Source organism: Quercus suber, unplaced genomic scaffold (assembly GCF_002906115.3).
Source record: "Quercus suber isolate HL8 unplaced genomic scaffold, Cork oak 2.0 scaffold_199, whole genome shotgun sequence".
In the NCBI taxonomy this organism is placed as follows: domain Eukaryota; kingdom Viridiplantae; phylum Streptophyta; class Magnoliopsida; order Fagales; family Fagaceae; genus Quercus; species Quercus suber.
Genome location: NW_027069657.1, coordinates 970033 through 990057, shown reverse-complemented (window position 1 = coordinate 990057; position 20025 = coordinate 970033). Strand labels below are relative to the sequence as shown.

The following is a 20025-nucleotide window of genomic DNA, read 5'->3' as shown; positions in this document are numbered from 1 at the left end:
GATAAATTGATAATTGCTCTTTATTAGGGTTAAGCATGGACCCTGCCCAACCTGACCCAAACCAAAGGGCTTTGGGTGGGTCAGGTTCAAGTCTTGCTCTAATATATTTTTGGTTTTGAGGTTGGCCCCGGTTTTAACTCGACCCACCCGATTTAATTTTTTTTTTCTCTCAACACCTTTGGCAGGTTTGATGCTATACTCCCTAATGTAGTGCTCTCAAACCCCAATAATAATAAATAAATAAAATGGTCTTTTGAAATTATATACTATTTTTCATTTCTAATTATAAATAAAAAAAAATGAATTCTTATTAGAAATTTCCTTCTTATTTCCTTTTTCAATTTAAAACCTGACCTAATCTCCTCATTAAAGACTCTATCATCTTTTATACTTTCCATATTTTATTTTCAATTCAAATTTTAAATAAACTTTAAAAAGAAATCTCTTAACATTAATGACCCAACTTATTCGAGAAAATATTTAGTCACTTCTTAAGTTTTTAAATTCAAATTTAAGTTGACATTTCTATTGGGAAAGTTGTTCTAAAAACTTTCCCAATAGAAATGTCAACTTAAATTTGAATTTAAAAACTTAATTCTAATGGAAAGATTTTATCTATAGTCACCTCATTAAAGCCTTTGCAATTTCCAAATTGAATTTTAAGATCAAATTTAAAATTCAACATTGACGAACCCAATTATATTTGGAAATACAATATGAATTTACCAATTTCCTTGCCATGAATTTTCAACGCATTGAATTTAAATTAACCATTAAGCTCTTGTTTGGGAGGAGGGAATGGAAATGAATAATTTTAGAATATTCTTCCATTCTCTTGTTTTGGAGTTTTAATGGAGGGAATGGAAAGTTCATTCCCTTGCTTGGTAGTTTAAGTGGGAGGGAATAGAATGGGTATGAGGAAACACTCATTCTTCTCTATTCCCTTAGGCGCCTCGTTTGGGAGGAGGGAATGAAAATGAATGAAAAAAATAATTTTAGAATATTCTTCCCTTCTCTTGTTTGAGAGTTTTAATGGAGGGAATGGAAAGTTCATTCCCTTGTTTGGGAGTTTAAGTAGAAGGGAATGAAATAGGTATGAGGAAACACTCATTCCTCTCTATTCCCTTAAGCGCCTCGTTTGAGAAGAGGGAATAGAAATGAATGAAAAGAATAATTTTAGAATATTCTCTCCTTCTTTTGTTTGAGAGTTTTAATGGAGGGAATGGAAAGTTCATTCCCTTATTTGGGAGTTTAAGTGGAGGGAATGGAATGGGTAGGAGGGAACACTCATTCCTCTCTATTCCTTTAAAATCTCAAATTTTCATTCCCCCTGAAATTGGGAGGAATGAGAGAGAATAGAATTAGATTTAATGAATTTTTTATTAAAACTCTCAAAATACCCCAATATATTCAACTCTTTATTTTATTATAGGGATCTAATAGTAATATTGCCATAAAATGATTACATTCCATTCTCTTCATGTTACTCTCAAACAAGATTACTTACGTTCGATTCATTTTCATTCATTTCCATTCCTTTATTTTAAAACATCCAATCAATGTTACTTAGGCTGTGTTTGGTTCCCGTAAAATATTTTTCGGAAAATATTTATTTTCTGGAAATGCTATTTTCATGAAAGGAAAATATTTTCAAGTGTTTGGTTTCATTATGAAAAATATTTTGGAAAATATTTTTTGGTGTTTAGTTGTATTCTTGAAAATAATAGAGAAAACACATTTTCTACTTGATGCTCACATTTTCTCACATTTTCTCAGCTTCCAAACAAAACCCAACCAAAAAAAACTCATCAATGGTGCGATCTGAGTGAAAGAAACAAAACCCAACCAAAAAAAATTCATCAATGGCGCGATTTGAGTAGTGAAAGAAACAAAACCCAACAAAAAAAAATTCATCAATGGTGCGATCTAAGTGAAAGAAAACTCATTCGGTCAGAGTGGCGGGTTTGAGGAATGGGTTCGTCGGAGTGGTGGGTTCGTCGGCGCGGTGCGAGTGGGTTCGTCGGTGATCTAGTGCGAGTAGGTTCGAGCGCGATCTCGCCAGTGGTGCGACGATCTCTCTACTCTCTCTTCTTTCTCTTTCTGTCTCTCTCTTTGCGCGTGGTTCGGAAATGGCGAGACGATCTTGATGATCGGTGACTGGGTTCGACGAGGGTGGGTTTGAGCGATCGGAGCGATGCGATCGTCTTGCTCCAACGAGGCGATCTTCTTACTCTTTCTCTCTCTCTCTCTCTCCTCTATTTTCCAAGGCCGGAAATCATTTGAAGTGAAAATGAAAACAGAAATCATTTTCACCCGTTTTGGCATCATTTTCGGTCAACCCGAAAATGCTTTTCAGTTTGACCCATTTTGAAGTAACAACCAAACACCCAATTTTCTGGAAAATCATTTTCGGAATCAGTTTGAAGCCAAAACAAACAGAGCCTTAATTTCATTCCATTCCATTCTTTTTCATTTCTTTCCCTTACTTAAATACATTACATTTCATTCCATTCCCTTATGATCATTCCATTACATTCCCTTATGAACTCCTAAACAAAGTTTTAAAACCTCAAATTTTCATTTCCCCTGAAATTGAGAGGAATGGTAGAGAATGAAATTAAATTTAATCAATTTTTACTTAAACCCCAAAATACCCCTATATTCAACCCTTTATTTTAAAATAGGGGTCTAATAGTTATATTGTCATAACATGATTTCATTCCATTCTTTCTATGTTATTCCCAAACAAGATTACTTACATTCTATTCATTTCTATTCCTTTATTTTAAAACATTCGATCAAGGTTACTTAATTCCATTCCATTCATTTCCATTCCCCTATGATCATTTTATTCCATTTCATTCCCTTATGAACTCTCAAACGAAGCCTAAGAATGAAAATCATGCACTGGAATGGAATAATGTGTTTAGAATTTTTTTGATATTGTTGACAGTACATTATATAAATAGAATTGTCACATTTGGAAATGGCATGATATGATAAATATTAGATTTGGCTATAATTAGTTTAGACATTTTAATATTATTGCAGGTTGTATATTGGTGATACATTACATAAATAAAATTATCACATTTGGAAATAGTGTGACATGATAGATATTAAATTTAACTATAATTAGTTGGTTTAGACTAATTATACTATGATCAATATTAAATAGATTTTGATTAATACCCCACCCAAATGATGATACTAATTTATGAAATAAAAAAAAATTTAAAAAAAAAAAGATAGAAAGAAAGAAAAAGAGAATGAGACTTGATTTACCTGCCCAATACCTGACCCAAATGTGCAAGTTCGGGTGAGAGCTATTTCAGGTCCTTTTTATTGGGTTGGGCCTAAACTCGACCTGAGTTGTGCTCAATCCTACTCTTTATCATCAAGTCAAGACGTTAATTAATTTTTTGTATAAGTAGAATTAAAACCCAAGTTCTCAATAAAGTTTAACTAATTAGAACTTATCATTTATTATTATAAATCATATACTTATTAAATAAGTCAAACAACTCAATATCGACGTTAACTATATATCTTTAAAACGTAAACTGTAAAGTAATCTTAAGTGTACATGTATATGATGTTCCCTCCTAAGACTTGAACCAGCTCTTGCCCCCTACACCCCACAAGTACTTATACTTGTAAAGTGACTTTCGCACCAAGAGTATGCAGTGGTAAGATGTAGGATACCCTAAACCAATGAAGTGATGTAATTGTATCTTGTTCAAACTCTTTTTTTTTTTTTTAATAACAGTATATTTTTTCAAACTCTACCTTTAGTTCTACGCTACAATCGTATTATCACTCCCCCAAAAATATATTAGGATATGAACCTTAATAACATCAGATTTTTTGGGGATTTTAAAAAAAATAACTACAAAACCCAAACAATATTATTAGTTAGCCAACGTTTCAAACATATTGCATTTCTAACAATTTGACTTCAGAGGAGTCGATTTTACTATTCATATCGCCTATTTTTGCGCCACATAAATAAATAAATCGAGTCCAGTGGAGTTATTTCTTATACACAGAAAACGACTTTAGAGAAGTCGTTTTCTTTGTATAGAAACAAAATCCTAGCGACCCAGACAAACTGCAAATCCCCTCAGGCGACCAATTCAATTCCAAAAAAAAACGAAACCCAAACCCACGAATGACAAATCTGATCTGATCTGATCTCGAAATGGAGTCGTCGTCGATGTTTGTGGAACTAGAAGACGACTCAGGCGAACGAAGAACACGCTCGAATGAAGAAGAACGAACCCAGGCGGATCCGTGAGGTTTTGTTGCCGAACAAAGAAGAACAAACCCAGGCGAATGAAGAACGAAGAACGAACCCAGGCGCTTGGGTTTCTTGCCGACGAACCCAGGCGCCGATTCTGACCGACGAACCCCAGCAACACCGACGAGCAGTGGAGGAGAAGAAGAACACGCTCGGACTTGGAAGTGGAGAAACCCAGGCGCATTTTGGGGAGGAAAGGAAGAACAAGAAAATCGTTGTGTTTGGGCTGGGCATATCAAAGAAAACGACTTCAGAGAAGTCGTCTTCTATACAATGAAAAAGACTTCACTGAAGTCGTTTTCCTTGTATAGAAGACGACTTCTCTGAAGTCGTTTTCTTTGTATAAGAACTGACTCCACTGGACTCGATTTATTTATCTACGTGGCGCAAAAATAGGCGATATAAACAGTAAAATCGACTCCTTTGAAGTCGAATTGTTAGAAATGCAATATGTTTGAAACGTTAGCTAACTAATAATATTGTTTGGGTTTTGTAGTTATTTTTTTAAAAATCCCCGATTTTTTGCCTGCCACATACCCTTCAGCATTTTTATTATTACCATTTTTGGTGGGTCAGATTCCCCTTTAAGCTTTTGTATTAGTTATTAGTGTAGTTTTTTCTTTACAAACCAAGGCAAGTAGGTAGTTTTGCTTTTGTTTTTGTTTTTTTTGGTTTTTTTTTTTTTTTTTTTTTGATAATGTACAACATAGGATTGTTGTCATATGTCTTAGTTCATTAACCTCCAATATTACCTGCTGTCAAAATCATCAACCAGATTTTAAAGCTAAACGGTTAAGATTTGTAAGCCAAGGCTGTTTTTACTTTTTAGTAGAAGGAATTTCAGGGTCTCGAATCGCTTATTTCTCTCATCCTCACTCTTCGGTTACATTCTTTTTGAAAAAGAAAAAAAAGAAAAAAAAAAAAAAAAGACACAAACTTTTCTTAATTCACTTCGAACCCAGAACTGAAGAGGTACCTCATCAATAAGCAGCCAGCAACACGATTTCTGAATAAAGGTCTTTCTCTCTCACTCTCTCTTTCTCTCTGTTCGCACATATTTACATATATGTATATGTATATGAATATTTGTGTACATGTATGTTTGGTTGTGTATGTATATATAGAATGGGAATTGGATCAAGATAGGGAGATCTGACGGCAAATAATGAGACCCAAAAGAGTTTTTGTTTTTGGGATTTGTTTTTTTTTCCTTTTTTATTATGAAAATTTTGGTTTTTAGAGGTTGTAGAGTTGAGTTGTTCAAACTTTGATGTGGATTTTCGAGATCTTGTTTTGAGAATTAAAATTGTGCCTGGTGTGCAATTTTTATACTTTGACTAATTGGTTCATTGTTGATCTTTGTATGATTCGTTGATTTTTTTCTTTTTGGATTTGTAGAAAGTTTAATTCTTGATGTGTATAACATATTTAGGTCCCAAGCTCTGAACAATTCTTGGTTTTTTTAGAAGAATTCATTTTGTGAAGCTCTGATATATATATATATATATATATATATTACTAGTATATGCCCATTGAGCATTTTTCTGAGGGTTCTGATCTCCATTCAACTTTTTAGTGATACTCTTTGCACTTGATAGTTTCTCACTTAGAAACCTAGAGTTCTTATGTATGCAATTGCTTTCTCTTTATTCCCCTTAGGGCTTGTTTGGGTTAAGGGGAGGGAGGGGGAGTAGAGGAGAGTTGGCCTAATTTCCAGCCAACTCTATTCCCCCTCACTTGTCCTCAATCCAAACAAGCCATTAGTGTAACATAAAAATATCAAGTTGATTAGTGCATAACTTGAGGGGGAGTGTTGGAAGTATGATTTACTTTCCACCAATTGCAGAAAAAAATCAAGGTTTGATTGCTTAGAGTAAATCAAGGGATTGGATCAATCAATTATATTGATATGAAATTCAAGATCAAAATATCATGTAATAAATTGATAGTTGACCCATTTTCAAATAAGATTAAACTCGGATGTGGTGTAAAATCCAAGTTTTACCCCTCCAATTCCAACATACCACATCATCATATTACATATTAAAGAATAAGCATAATCACACTCAATCAAAAAAAAAATTTTGATAAGTAATAAGTTTATTGATATCAAAAAAGGAACACCCTATTACACAGGGAGTGTACAAGGGTCAAACAGTTTAAGGACAAAAATTACAAGAATCTAGAAAATTAAGAAAAGAAAAAAAATGATTGGTTTCGTAAAGTAGCCAACCAATCCATTAAAGTTCTAAAGAAAAATAACTTCAGGTTTGGTATGGATCTCTCAATATCTTTAAAGCACCTACTATTTCTCTCCCTTCAAAGACACCACAATAAGCAATGGGGAACAATCAACCAAATATACCCATTTCGATGACGACCAAATCTGCCTTGCCAACATGCTAAAAGCCCCACTACAGATTGCGGCATAACCCAGCTTACTCCAAACAAACCAAACACCATAGACCACAAGTCCATAGCAACCAGACAATGAAGAAAAAGATGATCAACCGATTCACCATTACCCTTGCACATGCAGCACCAATCCAATATCCAAACCTTCCTTTTTCATAAATTGTCAATTGTTAAGCCTTTCCTTAAAGTAACAGTCCAAACAAAGAAAGCTACTTGAGAATGAATCTTCTGTTTCCAAATACTTTTCCAAGGAAAACAATAGTCATTGGAGCCCACTAAAAAACTATAAAAATCCTTGACCATGAAACCCTTCTCTCTATTAGGTTTCCAACACATCTTATCCTCACCAAACCCCTTCACTGAAGCACCATATATGGTATCCATGAAACCTGACAGTGCCTCTAATTCCCGAGCATGCACACCCCTAAAAAAACTCACATCCCATAAGAGGACTCAATTAGCAAAATTTATAAGCTCAGCCACACTAGCCTCCTTATCTCAGCAAAATCTAAACAATTCAGGATAGCTGACTGCAAGAGATGTCTCACCACACCAACGGTCTTGCTAAAACTTCACCCTAGACCCATCCCCAATATTATATATAATGTGGCAAGAAAAAGATGGCCATCCTTGACTGACATTTTTCCACAAACTAACACCATATGGACCATTAACAAATCTAGTACACTAGCCACCCCATATACAGCCATATTTCACTTTTATAACTTACCTCCAAAGGGCATCATTCTCAATCTCAAATCTCCATAGCCACTTCCCAAGTAAAGCTGCATTGAAAAGTCTTACATTCCTTATCCCTAACCCACCCAAAGAAATGGGAGAACAAACAGTAGCCCATTTAACCAAATGAAATTTTGGTTCGTCACCAATGCCACCCCATAAGGAATTCCGCTGGAGTTTCTATATCCGGTTAGCCACTGTAGCAGGTATAGGAAATAAGGATAGAAAATAAGTGGGTAAATTAGATAGAGTGCTTTTAATAGCTCAAACTAATCAACAAAATCATGTAAGACAAAAGATAAGAGAAGCGATTACACTTTGTTTGTTTCGATAGAAAACTTTGTGTAAAGATAGTTTTTTGTGTTTTCTAATGTAGTAGCATAAAAGAATGAGTCAAAGAAAAACTATCTTTGATCAACAGAAAAAATATGACTTATTTTTAGATATTGTTTTCTACCTTTTTTTTTTTTTTTGGGAAAACAACTCTATCTCACAGTTAGCTAGATAAGGAAAGTTAGAAAATTGTTTTTCAACTCATTTTAAGGTTACTACTAAACATAAGAAATGTGATAGTTTTATATAAAATAATTTCTAGAAAATGACTCATTTTCTTGAAAACATTATCGTTGACACAAATAGAGCATTAGAGAGTAGAGAGTAGACAGTGAGAGAGACCATCGACGCCGACGATTAGGTTTTTTTTTTTTTTGGTAATTCCAATGCTAATTAGTAATTTAGTTACCTGAAAAAGACGCTCATTGACACTGACAGCTCCACGTTAGAGCTGTGGTGATCATAGGACCACCTTGACTTGGAAAAAAAAAAATCAATATTAGATATAAATTTTATGATTTTTTTACCCGTAAAAAAGAAGTATGACCACCCTAAATTTTGTGAGGCCCAATATAATTAAACTTCGGATAAAGTTTAGCAACAAACTTAGTTGTAAACTAAAGTTATAACTTCACTCAATATTTTTTTATTGGATATGAAGTTTGACAAATCCACAATTTAATTTTTAAGTTTTTGTAGTCTAAAATTATACAAAAAAATAAGTTTATGGATTACATAGTAAATAACATCCGATTGACATAAAAATTGACATGTATTTTAAGAACATAAAGAATATGCACTTTAATTCCTAGATTTTCAAAATATGTAGTAATGTTAATTTGTTTAGTAAAAGTTATAGTCTTAGGTTACAACTAAGTTTGTAGTCAAATTTTGTCCTTAAACTTTGGTCATTTTAACAATATATTGGACTCTTACCCAAAAAAAAAAAAAAAAAAATCCAAGAAAATTTTATTTAACTAAAATTTTGAAAGAGATGTAGCTTATATCATTAATAATGAGATTAATATACAACATTTTCAAAATAAAAAATTTGATGAAGAAAATGGTAAGACTTTATGTATTTGGGTTTTTTTTTTTAATTTTTTTATTGTTATCAATGTATGAAGCTATTTTTTTATTAAATTTTGTATAATATAACTTTCTTAATAACCACCTTGAAAAAAATTTATGAAGCCACCACTGCTCATTGATTATAATTTCTCAACAGGCACTCACTAATTATAATTTCTCAAACTGATAACATCTTCGAAACCTTATTCAAATCACCCTAGGGTAATCCATCCCTAAAAAAAAAAACTCAATTATTAATCTCACTCTAGCCCACCGTAACACAAATGCAATTAACAGACTTTTCTTTAATTCTAATGGCCCATCAAAGGCCCACCAATATGAAGTGAAAACTACGTCATAAGGGTAGTATGGGCATAGAACAAAAAAAGAAAAGAAAAAAAAAAAAAAAAAAAAGGAGAGAAATGGAGGAAAGGGGACAAATCTGAAAGAACATTTGGAAAAATCGAAAAAACATTATAGCAATATATAGCACACGCTGGGAGAGTCCTGTAGCTGAGGAGCTCTCATTTTTGCAGAGCCAGCAAAACCAAAAGAGACTCAACAGAATCGTCTTCAACATTCCCAAGAGTACGAGATTCTGACTTGCAATTTCATTCAACTATTTTAATTTCCTTCTTTCCAACCTTTAACGTTAATGGTGGATCTACCTTTCTCTTTTCTAAATAGATAAAAAGCCATGCCTATACTTTGATGCTTCTTTCTTGATCTGGGTGTTGTTTGGTTATTGCCTTGATTTTCAGCGTGTAAAAACAACTGGGTTTCTGTCAATTTTCAATTTTTTTCATGATATGGGGTTGTGGTTGAACTTACCTTCATGATGTTGAGAAAGTGATCTTTTTTTTTTTTTTTTTCTCTTTGTTATTCGATCATGATTATTGTTTTGATCTGATCAAATTGTATGTTATTTTCATTCTGTTGTGTTTATATGGTGCTTGAGGAGTTTTAATTGGATATGGATGTTTGATTGGTTGATTGAAAAATGTGGGGAGGAAATAAGAATTGTTGAATATTCATGCAATTAATCGATTTTGGCCTTGTTAGAGGTACTTTGAAGAGGAAAAGTTAAAATCATTTGATGGTTCTTCTATTTATTTTGTGTCTGTGCGTGTCTGTCTTTGTTTGTGCTTGTGGCTGAAACTTCATAAGTTGAGGTGGAAAATATGTAAGAGTACTATGGAGTTACCGACATTTCACAAAGTGGGACCATAGGCGATGAAGAAAGTTTGTCAAACTTGCCAGTTAGATGGGAATTTAAAGTTTTGATTCCACAGGGATGACTTTGTTGGATGAATTTAAAGTTTTGATTTCACGTAGCATTGTTTGCTGAAAGGAAGGGATCATTTTGATTAGCTCAAATTTATTTCTCTTGTTTGTGATTTGAGCTAAACACTAGGTGTCAACTTTTTGCTTGTTGGTTGCATTAGAGATGATGCCCTGGTGTGAATTGGACTTCACCAAGATGTGTTAGTGTTATGTATCAATTTACTAGAATAATGTAAATGATTAAGTTGCTTATTTCCTAATAGCTTATGATTTTGGGACAATTGGTAGTAATAAATCAATGGTAAGAATGTAATCAAAGGTTGTGCCATTGAAAGAAATTGAATCTTCATTTCTGATCTCTTATTTTGTTTATCATTATTGCTGTAACTGTATTTCTTCTTTGCCATGTAATATTGACAATCTCTACTCCTTTCCCAGAAGCATCCAACTGAGAACACAAGCCAGATCAGATTAGACATTATGAAGTCCTTTTCCTTCTACCATTGAAGGTTAGAAGAACAAGTGATAAGGAAGAGTAAACAAGTCCAAGATGTTCTCATTGTTTTATGGACTTTGGAAGTATATGTTTAGTAAGACCGAGTTTCATGTACTCATTCTTGGAATTGACAAGGCTGGGAAAACAGTAATGCATCACCTTCATGTTTTCTGTTTAAATTACTGAACTCTGTTGCGTGGTCTTGGAAATGCTTTTGTCCTCAACTTCATCAACAGTATATGATCTTTTAGACCATATATTTATTGAAAATTTCAGCTGGAAGTATCACTCATAATCCTTTTATTATCTATTTGTTTGTAGACTCTATTGGAGAAGTTGAAGTCACTCTACTCAAACTTGGAAGGCCTTCCCCCTGATCGAATTGTTCCTACTGTAGGACTGAATATTGGTCGCATTGAAGTGTCTAATACAAAACTCGTGTTTTGGGACCTCGGAGGTCAGGTATGTCAGTTTCATATATTAAAAAATTTCTTTAAGTATTTCTACATGGATACAGACACGGGCAAATGCATATTCGCATATATTTCAAGAGAAGAAATGATGTTTTGATGCAGCAATATTAAAATGTCATTAACAGCTGGAGAACAATATATAATGGTCATTTTAAGTTTTAGCATCAAATTTCAATTAGAGCGGCCCATTTCCTGACAGTGTTTTGCAACCCATTGGTGTTTTACTGTTTTTCTATTTTTCTAATCCAGGCCAACCCGTTACCAGAAAAGTAGAATTAGGGGAATTTGATACAATTCTTGTTTGAAATGCCACCTTGACATTTTTCGAGACCAAAATTTCAAATTGGTTAAAAGTATGTATTTGATTTCTAAAAATTTCCTGAATTTCAGTTGTCTTTTTTTGTTTTTGTTTTGTTTTTTTTTTTTTTTTTTTTTTTTTTTTTTTATTTGGTGGTTCTTTTTTTTTTTTTTTTCTCACATTTAACGGTTCCATCCTCACATTGTGCAGTTCCAATATCTCATGTGACTGTTCTTTTGTCACATTTGGTAGTTCTCTTATTTTTTTTTTTTACATTTGACGATTTCATCTTCACATTGTGTAGTTCCAAAATCATATATGACAGTTTTTTTTTGTCACATTTGGTAGTTTTTTTTTGGTCACATTTGACAGTGCCATCCTCACATTGTGCAGTTCCAACATTATATGTGATAGTTCTCTTGTCACATTCAGTGGTTTCCTTACTTTTTTTTCTCACATTTGATGGTTTCATCCTCACATTGTGCAGTTTCAATATCACATGTGACAGTTCTTTTATCACATTTGGTGGTTTCTTATATTGTGCAGTTCCAACATCACATGTGATTGTTCTTTTGTCACATTTGGTGGTTCTCTTATTTTTTTCTCATATTTGACGATTCCATCCTCACATTGTGCAGTTTTAACATCACATGTGACTGTTCTTTTGTCACATTTAGTGGTTCCCTTATTTTTTCTCACATTTGACGGTTTCATCCTTACATTGTACAGTTCCAACATTATATGTGACAATTCTTTTGTCACATTTGGTGGTTCCCTTATTTTTTTTTCTTACATTTGATGGTTTCATCCTCACATTGTGCAGTTTCAGCATCACATTTAATAATACTTTTGTCACATTTAGTGGTTCCCTTATTTTTTTTCCTCACAATTGACGATTTCATCCTCACATTGTGCATTTGTGCAATACCAACATCACATGTGATTGTACTTTTGTCATACTCGGTGGTTCATTTATTTTTTCTCACATTTGACGGTCTCATCCTCATATTGTGCAATTCTAATATCACATATGACTGTTCTTTTGTCACATTTTGTGGTTCCCTTATTTTTTTCTCACATTTGATGGTTCTATTGTCACATTTGGCAGTACCAACATCAAATTTGATAGTACTTCTGTCACATTTAGTGGTTCCCTTTTTTTTTTTCCTTCTCATATTTGACAGTTCTATCGTCATATTGGATAGTACCAATATCACATCTGACTGTATTTTTACATTTGGGCCCACCACTGAAGTCATTTTTTTACTTACTTATTTCTTTATATATATGTTTGTAGCAAAAAATAATTGATGAAGATGGCAATCCCACACTGGAATGGTTTAAAAATATATATAGGGATGATGACAAGTATATGTCAAAATTGATGTTTTGTGAACATGTAATTTTACTCAACGCACTTGTGTATTTTGCACTAACACATGCTAATACATTGTTTATTTGTGCTTGTAGATTTATATCCTTATGAATGACAATAATAGTCATTGGTACTTATGTGTCGTTGACTTTAGTTCAAAAAGATGTATACATATATTGGACTCTTAGCCAAGCACAACTAGGCAAGACATGCGAACAAAAAACGTGCAAACAATGGTATTGTTTCTTTCTCTTTGTACACAATAATAATTTTGATATGTGATTTTGTTAAGTTTTGTACTTAATAATTGCTTTGAATTTCACTTTGCGATAGGTAATAGGCCATGATAAGTTATTTGTTATTTGGAGAAAGACAACTATACTGATAGTATTACCAAATTTCCTTTGAAATCACCCACCTCGAATCCTATAAAAGATAATGGGTACGTAATAAATTGTAGTTTTGCACATATGGATAACTATTGAGTGAATCTTTAAAATTTTTAAATTTTAACTATTTTCATATTTCAGGTATGATTGCTACATGTATATTATTAAACACATGCATAAAAAAATTATCAAAGAGAATCTAACCTTTGTGATAATATATTTCTTGGAAGTAAATTTTACAGTTTTCACATAATTTATTTAAACTGCTTCTTTATCAACAGTGTCTAATTTTTGTAGGAGAATTGGTTAGTATGTTTGCGATACAACTTAGCATCAAATCTAGTGCTTTCAAAAGAAAATGAACGTTCAAAATTATAGAAAATGCTAGAAAAATTCCACTACATGATTATTTTCGAACGTCACTCAAATGACAGTGATTTGTATAAAATAATGACTGAGAGATTGTTTATGATTTAGTGAATTGTCTTTTTTTTTTTTTGAAAGGGAGACTAATTTTTTATCATTCAAAAATAGAGCAATTATAATATGAGAAATTATTATATGAGAAGCATTAATTTTTATATATATATAAAGAAACAATAAGGAATCCATGATAAATTGCCAAAATATAGATAAATTGGTATTTTCTGGCATTCAACTTAAGCCTTAATTTTAAATAAGCCAAGCTTGAGACTTAGTTTTAGGCTCGTTAAAAAAACAAATCGAGCCCAAGCAACAAAATTTGACATGCATGAACATGCAAAGTTTCACCGAAATATCTGTCAGTGAGTGATAGTGAGAAGCTAGAAAGGGAAAACTTGCATCTGCATCAATGTGCCCAACTGTTTTTAGGCTTGTCTCAAGCTCGAGCCAAGCTTGAGCATTTGATTTTTATTGACCAGCCAAGCTCAAACACACACTACTCAGCAAAACTTGGCTTGTTTACAGCCTTATGTCTCGGATATGCAATCCGTATGTCCATAATTTCAGACACATTATCACATTTTTTAAGCATGTCCACATTGATTTAATACATAAAATAGATGATGTGTGTGGACTATATACAATAACAAGTGTGCAATAATGAAGAAAGACCCTATGGCATGTCTTCAAATTTTAAATAACGTGGTACTAGATACATTCTAACCATTTCAAATGCAGCTATCCCACCATTACGGAGTCAATATTCAGCCTTCTTGTTCCAATATACTTGGCAAATTAACTAATTCAGAACATCAGCCTCATTTGTAAATCTTTCTAATGTCTCTCTGTAAAATCTTCGTAATAAACTCTTCATATTAACTTGTTTGAATGCAATATCAAGTTCTGAAATCTACACCGTACATACTATGATCACTGGAGGCATATCATATCTTGTAGTTCTGGACTAAATTTTGCATCAAAGGAAAACACTTGTCAATGATTGATATCACATGTTCTTTATGTGACAGTATAAATGCCTGAATAAAATATAAGGCTATTGAAGTTTTAAAACCCACTACATCCACATCATAAGCTCAATGTGCCTCGCCTGATTAATCAAGAGTATAACTGTACAAAATGTCCTTTGTAAATTGAATTGTTTTATAATTGTTACCCTTTATGGAAACTAAAAATAAAATCAAAGTATCCATTTCTTTTGCAAACAGTGTTTACAAAACTTTCTTAGCAAAAATTAAAAAAGATACAATATATTATTATCCTTATAGCCAGTAATTATCAGCCTAGTTCAAATCCTGATCTTCCAACTTTTCTTTAGCATTGTTGAACTCAAGCCACATTTTGGACTTACAAAAATTCATCAAGAAGTACCGAGCAATCCCAGCCAGTGTAAGCAGAGTAGTTACCAAATAGACAGTTTTTGTAGCGACTGCCATTACATAGAGCAAAAACCCAGATGGAATCAAGCACATAATTCCCAGCCAAGGTAACCCCATGGGAACTACAAAGGGTCTCTTCACTGTGAGTAACTTCCTCCTCAACCAAAGAAAAGATGCAAATTCCAATAGCATCCCTAAACTATACAAGAAATTCACTGAAGATATTATGTCTACAAAACTCATGTAAGCAACTGCAAGTGTAATCGATGTTGAGAGCAAAATTCCCACCCAAGGTGTATTAAACCAAGGGGATCTTACCCCAAAAATTTGTGGTAAAATCCTATATTTGACATTCCTAGAAGTTGGTATGCACAACTGCTCAAATCCAGTAACTGATAAAACTGAACCAATTTCAATCCAAACTTTCAACCACTTCCCAGCAATGATTTCAGCAACATCAGCAAAATCCCCATCAACCCAATCTTCTTGATCGTGTAGCCCCAATTGCAGCCAGGAGAGGAATCAAGTAAGCCAAACAAGTAAGCAACCCAGCAGAAAACAATGCTTTTGGGAATGTTTTCTGGGGTTGTTCCACTTCACCAGCTAAAGTACTAGCATTGTCCCAAAAATTAGAGAATGCTTTTACAATCATTCATGACTTCTTCAATGTTCTCATTTGTTGACAGAAGGTTGCATTTTTTCAAGCTGCCTTATCTTGCCACGTAACACTTCGTTGGTAGAATTTGCATCCTACACAAACAACATTGCTCTCTACATATGAGTAATCCTCTCAAGCAATAAAAGGGTTGTAAAACAAAAAACACAAATATGCAATTCCAAACTTTTTGCTTTGGTGGGAAATTGAACCTGTAGCCCTTTCTTCAAATGTAAAACAAATAAAATTCCCTTTGGATGCATAAATGGTAGGCAATGATCCAAGTTGAAAAAATTTGTACAAGGAAATTCAATATCATCCGAACAATAAGCTTTTTGATAACATAATAGAAAGGGCTACCACCTTTCGAAAACAAGAAAGAAAGAAAGAAAAAAAAAGATATCCAGTGAGGTTTATAATCCAATAGTATTACTATATATATATTTCAGAAAATTCAGAGATACAAAATCCTAGCTACGAAAAAGGAGAACAATCAAGCTCATCAACCAAAAAAAAAAAAGAGCCTCAACAGTTGAATAGTAGCTTTGATACATCTCAATAAGGATCTGGTAACATTTAAAAATAAAATAAGTGTTACTAATTTCAGTCAAAGTTTATCAGATTGTATATTTGTATTTGTATCCAACTTATAAAGGAAAAATTCTTGATTTCATATTCAGATTCGCCTTTTATGTTTGGATACGGTAGTTGTAATGTTAGGAATCAAAGGTAACTACAACAAAAAAAGGAATCAGAGGTAACCATTGTCAAGAACTAAAACCAAAATCAAAATCTCTATAAGTTTCACATTATACATTTGCTAAATGATATTGTAGTGGGCAAATTTCGCATGGGTTACAAATTACAATTGGGGAGAAATCGAAGAAAATGGTTAAATTTTCAATTAGAATCTACCGAATAGGAAATTTCAGTTCAAATTTCACAACTTTCCCAATGTTAGTGCTCCAAAATTCCCAAATGAAAGAAAATCTCTCAAAAAGGCCCAACATAAATAATCGAGAGAAAAAAATGGTTAAACCCACCATTCAAAAGCACAAACCTATAGGATAAAATTTAGGAAAAATGATGAAAAATGGTTACCTGAGTGTTGGAGGCAGATGTGGTGAAGATCGGCGAAGAGGAGCAGAGTTTTTTTTTTTTTTTTTTGATAGGAAAAGGGGAGCAGAGTTGAAAGAACAAGAGAGAAACAAAGATTTTTTTTTTTTACTTATACCCTAACCTATTCTACCGGTAACCCACTTAAATTATTTAAACGGTAACCCACTTAAATTATTTAAACGGTCAAGATTAAAAGCATTAGAATAGATAGTTCAGATTTAGGTGGGTACCGTAGCCCTCAAAATAAATAAAAGGTACCGTAGAATGACCCTTAATATATATGTCAAATTTTGTATCAGTTGGATATTATTTACTATATAATCTATAATTTTATATTTTATGGATAATTTTAAACTACAAAAACTTGCAATTTAAACAACTTATCAATAACATAGTTATTGATATTTAATTTTTTAGAAATTTTGCAAGCATGAAGAATATAAGAAGAAGATATAATCTAATGGTGGATTTGGTAAAATTCACTTCTAATAAAAAAAATATTGAATAAGGTTGTAGTTTAAGGTTAAAACTTATTTTGTAGCTAAACTTTGTCCATATTAAATTATCAAAAGAAAATGTAAAATATTTAAAAATCTTATATCTTAATGGCATAATTTGCTCCTATTAAGAGAACCAGAATTTGAATCCCTCTCAAGTTTTAACTTATAATTTTCGAATTATATATACAAAAATGAACGTGACATAACATGAAGGTAATCATGGTAATATAGCACTAATAAATTAAAGATAATGTCCCTGATAGCGTTGAAGTACCGTACACTTTGTCAAACTAAATTTATGCACATGGACGAATCTAGTCTTTGGTGAATTGTTCTGGCGAAAAATATCCAACTCAAGATCTGCAGGAATCCCAAAAAAGAGAGCTGCTTGGATTGAATATAATTGGTTCCAAGTGGAAATAAGTAAATACAACTACACATAGCTATACAACCATTTTTTTTAAGGGAAAACTGCAGTTAACCCACCTGTGGTTTGACCTGTTTTAACAGTGCCCACCCGTGGTTTGAATTTTGTCACTTAACCCATCTGAGGTGGCCTCCGTTAGACCTCCGTTACCCACCTCTGCCATTTCCATTAGAAAATCTCATTTATTATATAAACCAAAATTAAAACCCAGTTAGAACCCTAAAAAAAAAAAAAAAAAAAAGCTCTCTCCTTCTCTCTACCTTATATGTTCTTCCACATCCATGTATGTCTCAAGATTAGATGAAAACCGATTATTTCGCAAAGATATCAACAATTACTCAGCCAATTTTTCACTATCTCACTACAAACACAAAGGACCTTCAAAGATTCAAAACACAAATAGCAACAAAGCAAACCCAACAAAGTAAACCGAGATGTCATGGGTTTGGCTTTGGTGTCGTGGTGCCTGTCGTGGATGGTGGTGGTGCTCGTGGGGTTTGGCTTTGGTTGAACTAGAGATTTGAGGGAGATCTAGGGATAGATCGAAGCGAGAGAAAGAAAACAGAGAGAGAAGTGAGATCTGGGAATGTTTAGATGAGGGAGAGAGAGGGCGGTGGGGTTTGGTAGTGAGAAACGAGGGAAGCACTGCCTGGATAGGCGGTGGTGTTGAGTGGCGGTGATCGAGGAAGAGAGATCTGAAGAGAGAGGAATTGAAGAGAGAGTGAGGGTCGGCGGCGAGTGGAGGAATACGTTTGGGTAGGGGAGTTGGGCCGGTGAGGAGTGGATGAAGATCGGTGAGCTGGGTTGGTGGAATGGGTTGCAGAGATTGGCGAGTTGGGTCGGCGGAAGGGATGGATCGAAGCTGTGGAGGCGAACTAGGTCGGCGGAAGGGCTGGATCGGAGCTGGGGAGGCGAGCTGGGTTTATGGTGGAGGGGCTTGTGCAGATCGGCGATGGAGGAAAAGAGAGAAACTCAGAGGGAAGATGGAGAAGAAAATGTGAGGAGATATATAGCTGGGATGAAATGAAAGAAAAGGAAGAAAAAACTAAGGAAAAAAAATCATTAAAATAATCAGAGTAGTGTGAACGTGCGAATAAATTTTTTTTTAGGTATGTTCTTAGGTTCAAAATTTGTGTGAATGGAGAGACAACAAATACCACTTTTTGATCTTGTTTTTCTTGCATTTTTGTTCTAATTTTTGTTTTTAGAGGAGAGAGATATAAAATATAATGAAAAAGATACATTTACCCCTATTTTTAACGGTGAAAAGAGAGAGGTGGGTAACGGGGGTCTAACGGAGGCCACCTCAGGTGGGTTAAGTGATAAATTTTAAATCACGGGTGGGTACTGTTAAAACGGACCAAACCACAGGTGGGTTAATTGCAATTTTCCCTTTTTTTAATGGTATGGAAAAACTAAAAATTATCAAATTGACAGCTCTAACATATTTTTGTATGCTTGTTTCCGGGTAGTCATTATCATGTCTGTAATTTTCGTGTAATTATTCAATTCTCTCTCTGAGCACAATAAATGCGTGCTTGTCTTCTTTCTTACAAATGATAATGGGTCTTACATTGAAGCACAGACAAAGGAAGAAAGATTATAACGAGTCTTTCCGTGTAGGGCAATAATTTTGTGTGGAAAAATCGAAAAAGTATAATGACTGTAGTTGTAACTTATTTTTGCCTGGGATTCAATTGTGTAAAATTGTGTCCCTTAGCTTAGGCTAAGCCAAACCTGGTGTATAATGCATAAATATTTTGTACAAATTTTTCGGGAAACAGGAATTTCCTATTCATCAAACATTTAATTGGATGTTTGTGCTTCAATGGCATATGCTTTTTGAAGTAGCATAAATTCCAAATGCTAGCTCACAATTAAAGATGGCCAACTTTCTGCCACTAGTAGAGAGTAGAGATAGAGTTAACTTTCTTTCGTTTTTCCTGAAATGGGAAGCTTTATTAATTACATACTGAATAGTATAAATGTCATTTGATTATACATAACGAGATTCATCATGTTCATCGCATCACACAAAAGTTTACAGTTATACACAGAAGAATGAAGGATTGTCAAGTCTCAAGAGCTTGTAATTTAAGTAGATTCTAATTTTTTATACGAGTCAAATTCTCTCCCTTTTACACTCATTGTAATAATTGAATTATAAAGAAATTTTTAACTATAATTTTTTTTAAAAAAAAGATAATGAAAGGAGTTAGGAAGTTACAATAAAAAATATGAAATATCGTAAAAAATGTCACTACTACTAAACTATCACTTCAAATATCAGCATTGATATGACACTAAATATAATATTAGTGACATAATTAAG

At 33.3% G+C, this 20025-nt stretch overlaps 1 pseudogene; it reads right to left on the bottom strand.

Annotated features, from left to right (window-relative positions):
• Window positions 1-14782: 14782 nt before the first annotated feature.
• On the bottom strand, window positions 14783-16910 carry LOC112004621 (probable polyamine transporter At3g13620; annotated as a pseudogene).
• Between the last annotated feature and the right edge of the window lie 3115 nt (window positions 16911-20025).